This window comes from Balaenoptera physalus (genome assembly GCF_965194825.1).
Source record: "Balaenoptera physalus genome assembly, chromosome: X".
Taxonomy (NCBI): Eukaryota; Metazoa; Chordata; class Mammalia; order Artiodactyla; family Balaenopteridae; genus Balaenoptera; species Balaenoptera physalus.
In genome coordinates this window covers 92,196,716-92,214,289 of record NC_138903.1, presented here as the reverse complement: position 1 = coordinate 92,214,289, position 17,574 = coordinate 92,196,716, and the positions used below count along the sequence as shown (strand labels likewise).

The following is a 17,574-nucleotide window of genomic DNA, read 5'->3' as shown; positions in this document are numbered from 1 at the left end:
TCATTTCTAATTTCAGAGAATGTAGTCTGTTAATGTCAGCAAGACAAGAGATGTTATGAATAGGCTGAGCCTCATTTTCATTTGTTAGGTCATATGTCCAAGTTTAATTTGAGGGTCCCTATCTAGTTGCATCTTAACTCACCCCTGGCTTCCCCAGAGATGGTTATGACTGTTCTGCCTACAATGGGGGGCCTACAGAGGGCCTTGCTTGCTTAGTCCTCTGATAAACATGAGATAAAAATAAGTCTTAGGAAAGGAAACCCTCCTACACTGTTGGTGGGAATGTAAATTGGTACAGCCACTATGGAAAACAGTATAGAGTTTCCTCAAAAAACTAAAAATAGAGTTGCCATATGATCCAGCAATCCCACTCCTGGGCATATATGCAGAGAAAACTCTAATTTGAAAAGATACATGCACCCCAATGTTCATACCAGCACTACTTACAATAGCCAAGACATGGAAGCAACCTAAATATCCACTGACAGATGAATGGATAAAGATGTGGTGTATATATACACAATGGAATACTACTCAGCCATAAAAAAGAATGAAATAATGCCATTTGCAGCAACATGGATGGAACTAGAGATTATCATACTAAGTGAAGTCAGAGAAAGACAAATATATGATATGAGCTGTATGTGGAATCTAAAAAAATGATACAAATGAACTTACAAAACAGAGAGAGACTCAAAGACATAGAAAACAAACTTATGGCTACCAGAGGGAAAGGGGGTGGGGGAGGGATAAGTTAGGAATTTGGGATTAGCAGATACAAACTATTATATATAAAATGGATAAACAAACAGGTCCTACTGTATAGCACAGGGAACTATATTCAATATCCTGTAATAAGCCATAATGGAAAATAATATGAAAAAGAATATATATCTATATATATCTGAATCACTTTGCTGTATACCAAACTAACACAACATTGTGAATCAACTATACTTCAGTTAAAAAAAAAAGTCTTAGGGAGGGTTGCCTGAAGCAGAGCCTGAGACTGAGGTGCGGGGAGTGTGGGTTCTTCATGTGATTTATCGGGGGAGTGCTCTCAAGTGCAGGGGAGTGAAGAAAGCAGGATACGGCAGGGGGAAATAACTTAAGCCTACTGGAAACCAGCTTCAACCTGACCCCACAAGGAGTGCTGGGATAGGTTTTGCACCACAAAATTGGTCTACCTTGAGGTAGTCTGGCATTATATACTCTCATCATCAGTCATTGACTGCAGGTTGCAGGGGTGTGTGGGGAGTAGAAGTCTTGTAGAGTACTGAAGCTCTTATTCTGCAGAGTGCAATTATCCAGAAAAGGAAGCGGGTATAGTTAGCTGCTAACACCCACAGCTGCTGGGGGTGCGTCCATCTGCCTTGCAAAGGGGGCCTGAACTGGGCACCAGCAGTGTGTGTACACTACAGTATAGAAACACTGTCATATGTGTATTAGGACCCCAGATCAGCCCTTAAGAAACATAACTGAAAAATACCACAGAAAGCACTGCAGAACTTGAACACAAACTATGTATGACACTTTCTAAAATTATGTTATGAGAAAAACTGGGATGAGATGATGGGAACACATCTCCCTTTCTAACATTGGGTTTAGGAATATCCTCTCCCCTTACCTACTCTCTTTGCTAAGCAGTAGCAGCTGGTGGTAGCTTCTGTGATCAGGGTAAGATGCCCAGCAGTGAAAGAACAGGGTTGGTTGGGAGAATTTAAAGCAGATGAAGTCTCTGGAATGGGGATATGTGGTTTAGGGTGAAAGGAGCTGTAAGGGCAGGGTCTCTTGTTTGTGTCTGAGATCTGCACCCAACCTCTCTGCTTTGTTTATTTCTACTGGCCCTAGGGACACCCTTGTCTGCTTGTTTTCCCTCTGTCAACACTTCTGCTTTGCACCAGGCCTCTGGAACTGGACTTCTCTCAGCTTTACCCTTATGCTGACATTTTCTAATAGTTTGACACTAGAAATAATGGAGGAAATTAAGTTAAAAGCTTTCTCATGCTATCTCTCCTTCTTCTTTTTAAACTTAGCCACTTTTAAAAAAAAATTTATTGGAGTATAGTTGACCCACAATGTTGTGCCAGCATGACGGCCTATATGGGAGAAGAATCTAAACTTAGCCACTTTACGTAGAAAACCAAGCCCAGACATGTGTGCTATTGTTGGGTGTTGTGAAGAAAAAAAGGCAAGTTGATTCTTCTGCAATTCAAGCCCAGAGGCTTTCCTGGGTGTGCAGGGTAATGAGTTCTGAAGTGCCATAAAGGAGTAAAGAAGGTCAGGGAGCTACAAAAGTGGTACAGGAGTGGAGACAAAGCAGTACTTGGTTTACCTTCAGCAAATTTGGGGACTTATCTTCTTCTCCTTCCCCAGTCCTTTTATCATCACCAGTCTTTCTCCTGAAAACAACCATTGTGGACGGCCTGAGAATAAGTTGGGAGGTGGGAGTGGGTAGGTGTGGAGCAAGCGTAACAAGACCCTGGGTACTGTAGGTTCTGAGGGAAAGGAGGGTATTCCTTTTTTGTTTTTATCTGGGAAAGAGGAGATTTCCCTGTGCTCTTGGGCTGAGGTAGAAATACCTTATTCTACCTGCTGCTAATGTGGAAATTACTACCACTTTGTCTGGAGTCAGAAGAGTATATTAAAGAGTCTCTTGGTGCTGTCTTAAAACAAGCAAAATCTTTTATAATATCCAAGTTTTAGAGACTGATGGGGTGAGTTGGGGGTCCTGCACCTTTTATCTCCGGTGGCCTTAGGCAGTATGGGCAGTAATGGGGCCTGTGTGGCACAATAGGGCACAATAATTGAGCTCACTCTGACTTGCTATTTTAGTCATCTTTGCTGTCAGCCTTCAAAGGAGAGACACTTGCTTTATTGCCTGCTGTCCCTTCTGTCTCTGAAGAGAACCTAGCCTTCCTGACCTGCGTGGATATTGAGGCAACTCTTAGGGAAAAGAAGAGCACTCAGAAAGAATTTACGGCCGTTTTCTCAGTGATATTTGAGAAGGGCCAAGACATCTCTGAGTTTAAGTCTCGGCTCTATTTGTTATTAGCTCTGTGACCGTAGGCAAGTTATTGAGTTATCTGCTATCTCACTGGCCTGAATTTTCTCTTTTTTTAAAAAAGATATATGAACCCTTATGTTCTTTTTTTAAAAATTAATTTATTAATTTATTTATTTTTGGCTGTGTTGAGTCCTTGTTGCTGCACGTGGGCTTTCTTTAGCTGCAGCGAGTGGGGGCTACTCTTCATTGCAGTGCACAGGCTTCTCATTGCAGTGGCTTCTCTTGTTGTGGAGCATGGGCTCTAGGTGCACGGGCTTCAGTAATTGTGGCACACAGGCTCAGTAGGTGCGGCACGCAGGCTCAGTAGTTGTGGCGCACGGGCTTAGTTACTCCACAGCATGTGGGATCTTCCCGGACCAGGGCTCGAAACCGTGTCCCCAGCATTGGCAGGTGGATTCTTAACCACTGCGTCACCAGGGAAGCTTCTGGCCTGAATTTTCTTAGCTGCTTAGAGAAACAAAAAAGGAGGAGAGAGAAGGATAGTACTTACAACTACCGCCAATTATCATGAGGATTAAACAACAACAACAAAAATGGGTGTAAAACACTTAACATAGTACCTGGTCCACAGACGCTCAAACGTTAACCATGATTGCCGTTTATTATTTATCAGCGAGAAGGTCTTAGCTGAGCAGACATATCCATTAATGTCAATAATTATAATTTCTATTTCAATATACCGCTTAACTCTGTGCTAGGCAATGTTTTAGGTGCTGCTTGCATGTGACTTTTAAAATTCTCACTACAACCTACTATCATACCCATTCTACAGATGAGGAAGCCAAGGAATAGCGTGCTTAAATCCCTTGCCCAAGATTCCACGGTTGCATAGTGGTAGAATGGAGATTCAAACCCAGAAAGTCAGGTTTACAAAGCCTGTGCCCTTAACCATTGAGGTATGCAGTTAAATAATCAGACAAGAATCAAAAGGAGATGGGGAATGGAGGGTAGAAAAGGCACGGGTTCAAGGTGAACAGTTAGAAACAGGAAATTTAGAGTTTCGGTAGGTCCGGAAGCTTAAACGCATCATTATAAACCGTTCATGTTGTCAACTTAACAAGTTAAGCTCCTATTTAAAAATGAGTTAGTAAGCTTACAAGTCAACTTACAAGCAAGTTGAGAAAATCTTCGATAACTATAACTAAGGGACAGGCCCGGTCTTTTATGTATTTTACCAATTAGGTGTCCGGGATCTCACGAAGCAATCTGCGTGCCAGGGGGCGTCGATGGGCCAATGAACATGGACGTGAAGGGGTTAATACCGGAGTTTGGGGGTGGACCGAGCGGAGGCGAAGAGGACTGTGGGAGCTCCGTTGTACGTCGCCCCAGGGCGCCTGGGAAATATCCAGTGCGCGTCTCTATTATGACCAACCCTAAGTAAGGGCCATCGGCAGGCTGGATCTGGCCACTGCCGGCGCAGCTGCTCTCAGAGGCCGGAAGGCAGGGGCCGTCGGCCGCCACCGGGAGGGCGGACGAGGCGGAGGTTTGTAGCACATGTTTTGGGCTGAAGGCGTAGGCATGTCCTGCCTCCAGCCGCGCTGGGACAGGGGAACGGAAGTGAGAGGGGGTGAGGAGAAGGGGGAACTGACAGAGTGACGGACGCGGCGGCGAAAATTGAGGGCGTGGGTGTCGGAAGGGGGCGTGTAACTGTGTTACGTAGGTGATGAGTTGTGTGAATCTTTTGGGAAGTATTTGGGGATGGGAGAGGTGGCGAATAGACGAATGGAGGGTAAAATCAGCAGGGTGAAAACGTGTTGTTGGCGGGACACCAGCACATATGAATCGTACCTATATGGGATGATTTTATTGGAGTGATTTTATTGGGCTCCTGGTTTCAGATTCTACTTTTGATGGGTTGACTCCCTTTAACAAATTACCAAGTACTTGCTCTGTGCTGGGTACTGTACTAGAAGCTCTGTATGAGGAAAGGAATTAGCCTTTATCCTCGACACTTACAGCCTGTCAGTTACTATATGCATTTGGAGACAGGCAATTACAGTACAAGGAGATAGAGATACCCCAAGTGTTTCGATAACCTGCTGGGTGCCACAGACTCTCCTGAGGTTGCCATCTGGGATGATCTTTGATGTGGTGATTTGACATATATTTTAAAGATAAAATAAGCAGGGCAAAACTATGTGCAATTTTCTCCAAGCGTGTTCCCTCCCTGTTTAGCTCGGGTGCAGCTACCTGGAGGACTGAGTAGCACTTAAGGCCCAAACTCGTTTATTCCTGGTGAGAACATTTGTCCATCACAGTGGCACTTCCAGGACCCCTGCTGGAGAGTCACTCTTAACTTGAGATCAAGGCCTCCCCTTGCACGCATAGCCTGCAAGCTCTGGGTAGGACCAGAGTGCAGAACTCAAGGGCTCTCTGCCTTAACCATATGAAACACTTCTGTGCCAGCTCTTTGGTTTTCTAGCATACTCAGTTCATAGCAGGGAATTGTGAATTTACCTGGAATCCTAAGCAATCTTTTTAAAAGTTTGAATCATCAAACCTGCTGCTTTGTTTACCAGAGAAAAAACAGTATAGCAGACAGTCCACCTGTCTGGATTCCACCACAGAGTTGCTGATTCAGTTGGTCTGGGGTAGGCCCCCAAATTTACATTTTTAACAAGTTCCCAGGAGATGCTGATACTGCTGGTTCCGGGACCACACTTGGAGAAGTACTGGTCTAAACAGAACTGAGATGAGTAAACCACAAAGGACATCTCTAGGGAAGACTGGGCACACTCCTAAAGGTTAGACAAGTCTGAAATAAGTCATGGTAGATATGAAATAAAACGGATGTGTTTTTGTTGTGCATTTGTATGTTTTCAATGGAAGAGCAAAGATGAATCTTCCTGAACTAAACAAAGTAAGGTTTGCATCAGCTTTTTCTTCACTCATGGGGTTCAGAGTTGCTTAAATTGTTTAAAAAAACAAAGTATTTATTTCCTTTTCAGATCCCTTTCTGAGTTATATTCAAGTAGCTAGTTATTTACAGAACTCACACCCCTGCTTGTGTCATCACCCCCCCAAAAATGAGGTGTTCTAACTTGTGGTAATAAATTATGTTTGAAGTTAAAAAATGAAAAGACAGTTGGGACAATCTAATGAACACAAAGATTTGTATAATCAGCCAGAATTGAGATGGTGTGAAAAGTAGTTTTATTTATTTTTTCACCCTCAGTGAAACCCCTTCCTCTTCAGAAGAAATAATCAGTTTATTCGCTGTAAAGCACAGAAGGGACCAGAATTCTCACTGTGCCAGAGATTAACTTGAAACCTTCCTTGAGGGATTGACCTAAACAGCCTACTGGATGGTGGCAGTCCCCAGTTCTACCTACCCTCCATACCCTCCCACGAGCCTGAAAAAGGCCAGGACAGATTTTTAGAAATGTCACTCATTCTAGACCTGTCAATGTTGGATCCCAAATTTCCCCACAGGCCAGTTACAAAACCAAACCAAACCCCAAAACCAAACATGCAGACATACATAAAACACACAAGAAAGTCCAAATAAACTGGCCTGGGTCTATTGTGAGCCTTTTCAGGGGCCAGCAAGATGCTAGGATGACCAGTGCCCTGGATGTTTCAGAAATCTAAAGGGCTGTCATATCCACATTGCAAGGGAGTCAGCAGGACACTGTAGGGGAAGAAAAAGTTTTCCTTGACTCTCTTAGGGTCCCTGGCTGGGTCTGAAAATTAAACTGACAAAGACAGATTAACAAGAGAGAAGCATACAAATGTATTTAATGTAAGTTTTCCATGACACAGGAGCCGGCATAGGGAAATGAAGACCCAGAGAAACAGAGCTGAGTATTTTATGCTAGGTTTGATGAAGAATGGGAAGTCATGGAGAAATATGACAAATTAAGGAGTATGAGGGAAGTGTAGTAAACTGGGGGAGACTTAACAAGTCCTGTTTGTTAGGATTTTTCTCTGTATCCCTTTGTATTTGGAGATAAAGATTCTCCTTTCCTCTGGATATAGGGAGGGAACCTCTCACATGAGGGTTTTATGACCTGTCTCAGGGGGAGAAGAGGGGCAAGAGGTCAAGTGTCCTTCTTGTTTCTGCCATTTACTCAAATTCCTTCAGCTTTAAAATATTCATTGTGCCACGGTGCCATATTTTGGGGTAGCGTGTTCTGAACCTTGTTGGCAGTCACACACACGACTCTTGAATATCAATTAAATTTCACTTATGGTTGGTGAGCCTTTCAGTTATACTTGTGCACTGACTCCTCCCCTCCTCACCAGTCCTCATCTCTGCCTAATTCGCACTTAGTCTTACAGACAGTATAATTTTCTATGAAATATGAGGAGATAAAAAGGAATAAAATAAATAAACCTATTATTTTGAACTATGTATCACTGTGTCCTGAGTGATTCCTAAGCAGGAATGATTTAATTTTGTTGCTTGAACACTCAATAGCTTATGGACCCTGTGAGCAGACAGATGGATGCTGAAGAGAATTGGGGGCCATCTGTGTCAGAGCAGCAAACACATGATTACTCCAGAATTCAGATTCAGACAGGATTGTTTGCAGTCCAGACTTCTTGCTTGTTACAGCTGATTCCCTAAACAACTTTAAATCAGTATGTATCTGTCACCTGAAGTGGAGTGGGGTTTTAGGTCTGGCACTTAACCACAAGGCTATGGATGTCATTGTTTTGTTTGGAATGGTTTTTCTGAGGATGAGACTTCTTACATCAAGTGAGTGAGAACTATAAAGTAGAGGGGAGAAGGGTGATTATCATAATTAATATCATGTTTCTTTGCAAAATAAGATTAGAGGAAAATGAAGAACTCACTAGGAGGAAGAGGAGGCAGAAGTATATTCTGGAATCTGGAATCTGCAACTGATGAGCCAGTTGCTGCGTGTATAACTTATTGCTTTTCCCACAATAGAGGCCTAAACACCCATGTGCCTGCAGCCAGGTTCCCCTTAGGTCCTGTGATCTGTTGCGGACAGGGTAGCTATTGCTGCTATTTATCATGATAACTTTTCTGCACTTGATAAGGTGATGAAGAAACCCTGATAACCTAATCTCATATAAATATGTATTTTTTTAAAACAATGGAAGCATTTTAATAGCCTCTGGAGATCCAAGGAATTCATATAATTGTCTTCCAAAACTGCATGTAAAAGAGCCAAATCCAAAGTCTTACTGAAAGCTGGAGTTCAGGAGGTCAGAAATGGCCTTGCCAGAAATGTGTTTTCTAATTTCAAGGTCCTTAGAGGAGTTCCAGTGCCCTGCAGCCAAAGTCCACCAGGAACATATCTATGGTTTAACAAGTCGGGTTGATTAGTTAGTGAGTTGAGGGAGAATGCACACCACGGGGAACTGGTGAAACGTCTCAGAGGGTGTTAGAAAGGACTTATTACAGGATTTGGACTTGTGTTAGGTGATTTGGGGGAGGATTTAAAGAAGCGAGGCTTTGCTCTGGGTTGGATTCTGTTAGGAAGTAACAGACTGTACATAAGGGTAATTGCTTATTATTACCCCTATGTAATACATAGGGGTAATTCCATGATTGGGTATCTTAATGAATCTTATCTAGGAGGATAGACTAGAAGGAGGCTCATCGGTAAAGTAGCAGCTATTAGCCAGGATAGGAGGACGTCTGCTTATTTTGTGGTTTGGTCAAAGTGCATGTTTTGTCTCTTTTCAGACATGACTATGCATTAGTCTTGCTTTTGTCACAGAGTGGCCTTGTCTGATGTTGATGGTCTGTGAAATTGGTTACGCTCATCAGGAGAACAACAAGGCCTAGCTGTGAGGGCCAGGACAGCTCCCATATGTCAGTGGCTGCTTTTCTCCCCAGAGTGATCAGTGCCAGGTCCAGCAGCCTGTAGGAGACCAAAATCCCTTTCTGCCAGGAGCCATATATAGCAGAGAAATGGTTAGATGTGTTGAACAGGAAAGATTGAGGGCTGGGTGTGGATGAAAGCATCTGGTTACCCTCTAACAGAACTTAGGAGCCTCAGTGAGAAATAGCAGTCTCCTGAGATTGTTTCCCTTTAAAAAAATCATAAGAGTATACTTAAGCAAGGTAAGTGGATGGGAGAATATAGCAGATTGTATTTTTCAAAGATGGCCAGAACAGTACCTCTCATCCCATGCTCTCTTCTATAATGTGACCTTGCCACCCTTCCATTGAGAAGTCGGGTTGACGTCCCCTCTGCTCTGAATCTAGGCAGACTTTGATTGTCTAAATCAATAGAATAGGGAGAGATGAGACTCTGTGACTTCTGAGGCTAGGCCATAAGAGGCAGTGTGGCTTGTGCTTTATCTGCAGGGACATTGACCTTTAGAGTCCTGAGCTGCCATGTAAGAAGTCTGACTACCCTGAGACTGCCATGCTTTGAGGAAGCCCAAGTTCATGGTGAGGCCACCTACAGGTCCTCTGGTCAGCAGTCCCAGCTGATAGCAAACATCAACCAGGAGACCTGTTAATGAAGACACCTCTAGATGATTAAAGCCCCCAGCTGTTGAGTCTTCCCAGCTGAGGCTCCAGACATCATGGAGTAGAAGCAAGACATCCCTGCTGTATCCTGAGTTCCTGAACAGAATCCGAGAACAAAATAAAATGATTGTTTTGCACCACTGAGTTTTGGATTGGTTTAGCACAAAGCAATAGTAACCCAAACAGAGGTAGAAATGTTGGTTAACACAAAAGAAATGGAGTGAAAGGAGCAAGGAAGGCAAGTAATTGTAAGAGGGAAAACGGGCTAGGGACAAAGCATTTCGCTTTGCTGTTGCTCCTGCTGCTGCTGAGCTCTTTGATTCCAGAGTGGACGGAAGAGGGAAGAATGGAAAGGGAGGTTATTCAGTACACTAAATGAAACTTCTGTAGATAATTGCACCTCCTTTTAAAATAAGATCTGGAACTATTTAGTTATTTCTTTAATTGAACATCTTGATTAACAGAAGTATGTGGGTTTTTTTTTTCCATAAGGAAACAAGTAGTGACCCTAATTAACAGTATTTATTAACCAGAGGGTGAGGGACGATGCTCTCCTCTATATCATTGTATGAGGTTGGAGGAAATCACAGTGTTATTTCCAATGACATGTATAGAAGTTTTATTCTTTTAATCTGGCAGAATATGGTTCACTTTTAAAGCCTCCATATGTGTCTATATTTTACACAGACGAATAGCTCTTGCTGGGTAAGTCATTCAATCTGTAAGTTAGAATAGAAGTCCTAGTACTATTATTGGAATTGTGTAATCGGTGGGCACTCAGAAGATATTGGTTATAAATGTTGAGTACAACCACCAACTGACCTCATGGTTATGGGCCAAGTACAGAATGTCTCAGTCTCTTGTTTCCTTGTAAAAATTCATGTGAATTTGGTGTTTGGCTCTTTCAATGTGTTCCAGCCACACTGAACTCCCCCATTTGAACCTTGATCACCCCTCTCCTACTGCTGGTTCTGCTTATTCCCTCTACATTCTTCCTTGAAAAGTATTCCTGTCTGTTCACACATATCCTAATCTTTTCCAACACTCAAGGCCCAAAGTCAGTGAGCGCCACTTGTTTGGAAACCTAGATCTCATGTTCTCCTCTTCATAACCTTTCCTTGTTTCTCTTTTCTGCCACCTTCAGTTTGCATTATAGTTATCTGGGCATGTGTCTGGCCCTCCTACCAGTCTGTGAGCCCCTGGAAAACAGAATCTATATTAGATTGATTTGGGGGTTCCCCACAGCTCCAAGAGGGATGTTTTGTTCATCTTTAGGATCTGCAGAGAGGACACCTGAGCCTGGAGATGCTAATGAAGATCATATATCCAATCAGTGGCAGAACTAGGGCCAGAACCCGGGTCTCCTAATTCACCGCTTGTTTTCCACTAGATGCAGGAGAAGAAGAGGAAGCAGGGGAGAGGAAAAGCAGGAGGAAGTAGTATGCTTCATGAGCGCAAACCTTTGGTATCTGTTTCATTCACTATTGCATTCCCCAGTGCCTAGAGCAGTGCCTGGCACATAGTAGGCACTCAGTAAATATTTACTGAAATAATAAGCAATTGGGGTAAATAGGCATTCATGTACAGGGATGATAACGACCTTAGGGGGCATGGGTATTGTTTACTTATCACAAGTTCTTATCTCATGCATTGCTTTGATGCATGAAAGGAGAAACACGAAGCCAGAAAACCCCAGCTTTTCCTGCGCTTGTATTTTTCCACTGCTCTCTTACACCACTTATCTTTCCCTGGTAGCAATTCTGAGGACTGTGAGACAGCTCCCACTGAACTCTTGCGTTAATGTTCTGATAAAAGAAAAATATGATGTGCTGGGCACAAAATGTCATTTTATGTAAAAACCTTGGGAAAGTTAGTATTTCTTTAAAAGAAAAAAGAAAGCAGAGCTCATTACTAATGGCTGCCTTTTATTGGCCTTGCTGGGGGCATCACAGTGGGACAATATGGCTGGGGTCTAGGGTTGCCCAAGAGGTCCTGCTCTCTCAGTAGAGCTGACCCCAGGTAATGGAGGCCATAGGTGTGGCTGAAAAACAGGTAATAGGATGGATAAAACCATATACCTTTTAGCCCCTGTACTTACTGGCCTGTGGTCATCATCCTGATAACTCCTACCTCAAATCTCACTAAGGAAAATCCCATATGCCCTCCCTTCCCAATCTGAATTCTTCCTCCTTTGGCATAGTGATCTTTTGTTTCCTTGCCTTTGCTTATTCGGTTCTGAAAAAGGTATCTTTTCCTTAGCTCTACTCCAATCTTTCTTCTTCCTGATTCCCACACCCAGGGCCAAAGTGATTTTGACTAAATTTATATAGGAAAAGTATCTCCTTGTCTGTGGTACCTGAAGGTACAGTTTGTAAGATTTAAAATCTGGGGCAGTGGGAGTAGGAAATGCACTTTGGCCTCAGTCTAGTCCTAAGCCACATGGTTTATAAAAACCCCTCCATCTGAGGAGTTAAGGGAGCTTGCCCAGATGAAAAGCACAGCCTCCGGAGGAAGACTGCCTGTGTTGCAGTTTGGGCTCCACACCCCATAGGCTTTGATGACTCTGGGCAAGGTAGTAAACCTCTCTGTGCTGTAGTTTTCTTATCTGTAAAATAGAGAGTTGTTAGGGGGATTTGCAGAGTTAATATAGGTGAAGCACTTAGGATGGTGCCTGGCAAACAGTAAGTGCTGTTTATTTTATTCTTTTTTTGTATTAGAGTATAGTCGATTTACAATGTTGTGTTAGTTTCAGGTGTACAGAAAAGTGATTCAGTTATACATACACATATATCCATTCTTTTTCAGGTTCTTTTCCCATATAGGTTATTACAGAATATTGAGTAGAGCTCCCTGTGCTATACAGTAGGTCCTTGTTGATTATGTATTTTATATATAGTAGTGTGTATATGTTAATCCCAAACTCCTAATATATCCCTCCCCCACCTTTCCCCTTTGGTAACCATAAGTTTGTTTTCGAAGTCTGTGAGTCTGTTTCTGTTTTGTTTTGGATTGTTTGTTTGTTTGGTTGGTTTTGGCTGCGCAGCGCGGCATGCAGGATCTTAATTCCCCAACCAGGGATTGAACCTGTGCCCCCTGCAGTGGAAGCACGGAGTCCTAACCACTGGACCACCAGGGAATTCCCTGTTTCTGTTTTGTAAATAAGTTCATTTGTATCATTTTTTTTTAGATTCCACATATAAGTGATATCATATGATATTTGTCTTTCCCTGTCTGACTTCACTTAGTATGATAATGTCTAGATTCATCCATGTTTAAACAGTAAGTGCTGTTTAAATGTTAGGTGTCATATCTGTCATTATTATTATTATTAAAATTATTAAAACAGACCCTTGTGTGTATGTGCCACCAGAAGCCTAAGGGGAGACGTGAGTGGCACCCCACATACGTAATAAATAGGTGTTAGAGAAGCCAAACATGCTGAACAGACCCAAAGAATTAAGGAACTATATCTAAGAAAGTGTTTTCAGGAGTTTCATTTTGGTTGTTTTAATCTTGCACTAAAAACAAATCTCAATTACAAGCCATCGCTTGTGCTTTTGGAATCATGTCTAAGACACAACTGCCTAATCTAAGATTGGGAAGATTGACACCTATTTTTTCCTCTAGTTTTATATTTTAATCTCTTACATTTAGGTCTTTGATCAATTTTGAGTTACTTTTTGCATATAACGTGAAGTAGGAGTCCAACTTCATTCTTTTGCCTGTTAATATCTAGTTGTACCAGCACCATCTGTTGAAAAGACTATTCTTTCTTATTGAATGATTTTGGCACCCTTGTTGAAAATAAAGGTCTGAGTTTATTGCTGGACTCTCAATTCTATTCCACTGATCTGTATGTTAATCCTCCGCCAGTGCCAGTCTTAATTACTATAGCTTTGGGGTAATTTTTGAAAGCATGAACTCTGAGTCCTATTACTTTCTTCGTCCTTTTTTTTTCAAGATTGTTTTGGCTGTTCTGGACCCTTTGAATTTTCATGTGATTTTAGGATCATCTCATCCATTTCTGCAAGACAGCAAGGAGTTTGATAGGGATTGCATTGAATCTGTAGAACAATTTATGGAGTATTGCCATATTAACAATATTAAGTCTTCTGATCCATGGGCACGGGATTGTTTGTATTTATTTAAACAGTTGTTTTGTAGTTTTCAGTATACAAGTCTTGCACTTCTTTTGTTAAATTAGTTCCTAAGTAATTTTTATGCTATTATAAATGGAATTGTTTTATTAATTTCCTGTTTGGAGTGTTCATCGCTACGGTATATAAATGTATTGGATTTTTGTATGTTGACCTGCAACCTTGCTGATTTTATTAATTATAATAGGACTTTTGTGAATCCTTTGGATTTTATATGTAAAAGATCATGCCACCTACAAATACTTCTTCCTTTCCAACATGGATGCTTTTTATATCTTTTTCTCCCTTCATTGCCCTGGCTAGAACTTCCAGCACAATGTGGAATAGAAGTGGCAAGAATGGAAATCCTTGTCTTGTTTCTGGTCTTATGATCTGTCTAGGTGTGAATTCCTTTGAGTTCATCTTGGAATTTGTTGAGCTTCACAGATGTATAGATTAATGTTTTTCATCAAATTTGGAGAATTTCAGGCATATTTTCTTCAAATATACTTTCTGTCCCTTTCTCTTTCTCCTCTCCTTCTGGGGCTCATTATGTGTATGTTGGTATGCTCATAGGTCTCTGAAGCTCTGTGCATTTTTCTTCATTCTTTTTTCTTTCTGTTCCTCAGTCTGGTCAATCTCAATTGACTTGTCTTCAATTTTGATGATTCTTTTTTCTGCCAGCTCAAGTCTGCTGTTGAGCCCCTCCAGTGAATATTTTATTTATTGTACTTTTCAACTCCAGAATTTCTGTTTGGCTCTTTTTAATAATTTCTGTCTCTTTATTGATATTCTCTGTATGGTGAAACATCCTTATCATACTTTAAATCTCTGTACATGGTTTGATTTAATTAGTTCTTTCAACATACTTATAATAGGTTATATGAAGCCTTTGTCTAGTAAGTCTAATGTCTCAGCTTCCTCAGGGACAGTTTCTATTGACTGATTTTTTTCCTGTATTTGGGCCTTCCTTCCTTCCTTCCTCCCTCCCTCCCTTTCTCTCTCTCTTTCTTTCTTCTTTCTTTCTTTCTTTCTTTCTTTCTTTCTTTCTTTCTTTCTTTCTTTCTTTCTTTCTTTCTTTCTTTCTTGTGTCTCATATTTTTTGTTTAAAAGTGGACATTTTGAATACTGTGGCAACTCTGGAAATCACATTCACACTGCAAGGGTTTGTTGTTGTTGCTGTTTTTTGTTGTTGCTATTTGTTTAGTGTCTTTCTTGGACTAATTCTGTAAAGTCTGTATTTCCTGTTGTGTGTAGCCACTGAAGTCTTGCCCAGTTATATCACTGTGGCTTAGTTGTCAGCTAATAATTGGTCAGAGGTTTTCTAAAGTGTCTTGAACCAATAACCCTCCCACTTTTTGCAGAAAGGCTCTGCGTGTATTGTGGTACACTGTCAGTGCTCTGGTAAGCGGTTCACAATTATGCCTTAGCCTTCACTTCCTGTTTTCACAGACTCTCAAGGTTAGCCAGAGGTGAGACATGGGAGCCTTCTAATGTCTTTCCTGGGCATGTGCACAGCCCTTAATGTATGTGTACTTTTAGATCCTCAGGAATGTACTGTAGCTTTTCAAAGACCTTTTTGGACATCTCATTCTCCAGATCTTCCTTTTAAGTTTTTTGGTCAGTCTTTTGTTTTTCCCAACAGGTATCATGGCCTAGGCAGCTGTGATGTTAAACAATTGCTACTGATAATGTTTGGCAAATGCCCTGTAAATAGGGCTTTTCCCACTATCTCACGCCCTGCTGAATCATGTCAAATAACTACAAGCCATGGGAAAGAGGCTTTTTCAGGGAGCTGACAGATCAAATAGTCATAGTGCTCTGAGGATGGGAGTTTTTGAGGAGCTCCAGGCTATTCTGCCCCCACCAGTGACTGTTAGGCAGCTGGCTTTCATGGCCTTTTACCATGGGTGTGAGGCTGCTGGTTTTCAAGGCTACCACTGAACAGGAGAGAGGGGGTTGAAATAGGGCAAGTTAAAAGGCCCCAAAGATCAGTGTTCTTAGCAAGACTCAGTAGTTTTCTTGAATAAATGCTCCTCAGATTGTCTGCAAACTTTTGAATCATTTCCAGTTCTGAAAAAGTTGATTTTAACACTTTTTGCCAGTGTTCCCATTGCTGTTTTGCAAGAGTGGATCTTCAGAGGTTCCTACTGTGCCATTCTGAAAGCTCCTACTCATAGATTTTTATTCTGTTTAGGGTACAATCAGATCTCCATCTAAAATAACAATCTTGTGTGGCTATTTGGCTCAGAACTTCTTAGCAGTGGGCAGGATTTGGACTAACAATGAAAATGCTGAAGATGGCCTCTTCCTGTGTTTTCAGGACTCTAAAAGACTATCCTGGACTGAGGCTGGGCTATGATCATGAGTAGGACAGTGGGTGAAAACTATGGGCAGCCAGTGAGATAATGTTGTTTTTTCCCCAACTAGGTTGTTTCTTTCTGTGCTCATAGGCATCTGAAAACCTGGAGATATGTTTGAGCCAAACTTCTCCAGAGATGGGCCAATTCCCCTTTACTGTTCACCGTATTCCCCAGAAAGTTTATTGGACTTGGACCTTTCCTTGAGAAGGAATTTGGGAGAGAATGATATTAAAAAGGGGGAAACAAACACTTACTGAATGAACCAATGAGTAGTGGGCTGGAGAGATCAGGGAAGGCTTCCTGCAGGAGGCACGGGTTTGATCTGATCCTGCAAGAATGGGTGCATGTTGGTTAGCTGAAGGAAATGTGTGGTGAGTAGGAAAGCAGTTAAATTTAATGCAACTGACTGAGATATCTGTAATTAATTCCCCTCACTGAGCCACTGTAAGAATATATCCCAGGCTTATCCCTGGGAGAAAGCCAGAGACTAGGCAATGATCAAAAAAATGGGGGAGGCAGTATATCATAATGGTCAAGAATTCAGGTTCTGATGTCAGACTGCTTAAGTTCAAATCCCAGACTTTCTGCTTATATGCTTATTAGCTGTATGATCCTGGGCAATTTAACCTCTCTGACCCTATTTATCTGTGAAATAGGGGTACCTTCCTGCCTCACAGATTTGGTGAGAAGATTAAATGGGATGATGCATCAATAGTGCAAAATACAATGCCTTGCACAGAGTAAGTGCTCACCAAAAGGCATCCATATATTTTTTTCTTCCAGTTTTGAGATATAACTGACATACACCGCTGTATAAGTTTAAGGCATACAGTATAATGATTTTTTTTTTTTTTTTTTTTTTATTTATTTATGGCTGTGTTGGGTCTTCGTTTCTGTGCGAGGGCTTTCTCTAGTTGCGGCAAGCGGGGGCCACTCTTCATCGCGGTGCGCGGGCCTTTCACTGTCGTGGCCTCTCTTGTTGCGGGGCACAGGCTCCAGACGCACAGGCTCAGTAGTTGTGGCTCACGGGCCTAGTTGCTCCGTGGCATGTGGGATCTTCCCAGGCCAGGGCTCGAACCCGTGTCCCCTGCATTGGCAGGCAGATTCTCAACCACTGTGCCACCAGGGAAGCCCCAGTATAATGATTTGATTTACGTATATCATGAAGTGATTATCACAATAAGTTTAGTGAACATCTGTCATCTCATATAGGTACAGAATTAAAGAAATAGAAAAAAGTTTTCTTTGTGATGAGAAGGCTTAGGATTTACTCTATTAACAACTTTCATATATAACATACAGCAGTGTTAATTGTATTTATCATGTTGTACATTATATCCCTAAGGCAGCCAGATTTTTAATCTGAGTCCAGCCACGAATCCAGATACCAAATGCGCAAAGCTGGAAACCATGTCGGTATGGTCAGAATTGAAATTGTTTTTGAATGCTTCCTGCAATTGCTTTGTTTATTTCTGTTCAGTTCACCTTTAGAATTTGGTAGCATATTATTGAAAATGCCAGCATGTTTCCATATGTTAGGAAGAATTGTAT

At 41.8% G+C, this 17,574-nt stretch overlaps 2 protein-coding genes across 10 annotated transcripts in view; one reads left to right on the top strand and one right to left on the bottom strand.

Moving 5' to 3' along the window:
* PLP1 (proteolipid protein 1) overlaps positions 1-17,574 on the bottom strand; it is a 345,526-nt gene that overhangs the window by 94,833 nt on the left and 233,119 nt on the right. The window lies entirely within an intron of this gene.
* SLC25A53 (solute carrier family 25 member 53) overlaps positions 4,178-17,574 on the top strand; it is a 52,615-nt gene continuing 39,218 nt past the window's right edge. For 8 of the 9 annotated variants that reach the window (XR_014259029.1, XR_014259030.1, XR_014259031.1 and 5 more), the window contains exon 1: positions 4,178-4,550. The gene's annotated coding sequence lies outside the window, so the exon portion shown is untranslated. Of the gene's footprint in view, positions 4,551-9,356; positions 12,874-17,574 lie in introns of those variants that run through there. The other variant, XR_014259036.1, reaches the window with a different exon arrangement.